Genomic DNA, 1,797 nt, shown 5'->3' with positions numbered 1-1,797 from the left:
CACACACACACACACACACACACACACACACACACACACACACACACACACACACACACACACACACACACACACGCACACATTACCAATACACACATTACCAATACACACATAGTTTTGTGTCTGTACTATGTTTTTCAAACATAAAAAATGTAATATAACCAACTGGCAAAATAATAAGCTTTTAAAAATAACGGAAATTAGAGAACGCATTAAAAAAAACTATATACTAGTCGAAATATCCTAAAGTCTAATTTATAATTTAAAATTGTTTTTTATATGTATCTAGAAAATTTATTGCAGCGCAGTTCAAAATTATATGTAAATAATTGTGTAGCGTTTCAAACACTTTTCCTTACTTGTCTAAATAATTTTAATTGAAACAAATGATTGTTATTTAATGCATTATATATATCTAGCGTAATATTAAAAATGTACACTGAATACGTTTAAATCATGAAGCCTTTTATACCACGCAAAAGCAAATCGCGGTTCGATTCCTCCCCCGGTGGTGGTGGTGGGGGGGGGGGCACTCACCCCACATTATGGTAGGTATGTGCCACTGCGAAGTCAAAAATGGGGCGCTCTGGAACTAACTCAGACCTGAAAATGGGGGTCTCTGGAACTAATGTTTGTTGAATGTGGGATGCTCTGGAACTGGCTCCAGATACGATAGCAACGACCACCACCATGACCAGTGGCACCCCCGAGTGGCACAGGCACTGCGTTCCGGTTGTCGACACTGACATGACGATGGCAGAAGTGCTGCACTCGAGTCTCGATGTATGCATGAGAATCAAATGGGAAATGTTAAAAACTAGGGTCTCCGGAACGGCAAAAATGTAAGATCTGCATGGTAACTAAACTTGTGATGCTCTGGAACGAGATATTCTTAAAAATGCGATGCACTGGAACGGAAGTTTAGGGTTGAAAATAGGGGTCTCTCCCGCGGCGCATACCTACCATGCAATATATATGGAGTGCCCCCACCCCGGGATTCCTCCTGCATGGGCTCGTATCGCACAATTTTTCCCATATTGGTCTCGTAGCTAAAAGAAATGTCTTTGTAGACAAAAAGGAGCAACAGCGCATCTGATATAGCATATCATATATAGCTCTACCATAGGTTTGAAAAATGGTACACACTGCTTCTCTGCTTAGCACTCAGCAAAAAGAGATAGAGTGTGGAAAAAACGGTGTCAACTCGACTCCCGCCGACGCCACGCCAGAATTGGTTACTGCCGGTGTATCATATCAATATGATAGCATCTCAACAGCGCCCATATCGTATCTAACAAAAAGCGTCGGTGCGGGTCTTCGTTAGAAGAAACTCGTGCTACCATCACTGTGTCGATGTAACATTAGCACGAGTTAGAGTGACAGTAAGAGTCACCCAGCTAAATACAATTGCTGATGCACAGAACAATAGAAATGTATAGAGACACACCTAACTAGTATATTATTTCTATGCACATAACTATATATTTCAAAACTTCTACTATCGCGATCATCACTAGTCTTATAAATAATATATGAAAAAAAGCACAAGTGTATCGTAAATATTGCGCTGACTGACACACCTGAAATTCAGAGGGTAGAATTTTTTTATCCTGTTTTAGTGATTTGTTTTTTAAAATAGTCTTTGTGTTGTAACTTGTGTTGTTACTTTTAAATCTATAGAGTTAGTTATTCATATTATTGGACATTTTGTATATCCCCCTTCTCTCACCTCCCCTCCCTCTCTCTCTCTCTCTCTCTCTCTCTCTCTCTCTCTCTCTCTCTCTCTCTCTCTCTCTC

The sequence above is a fragment of the Priapulus caudatus genome, unplaced genomic scaffold, assembly GCF_000485595.1.
Source record: "Priapulus caudatus unplaced genomic scaffold, Priapulus_caudatus-5.0.1 Scaffold27, whole genome shotgun sequence".
NCBI classification, from domain to species: domain Eukaryota; kingdom Metazoa; phylum Priapulida; class Priapulimorpha; order Priapulimorphida; family Priapulidae; genus Priapulus; species Priapulus caudatus.
This window is presented reverse-complemented; position numbering follows the sequence as displayed.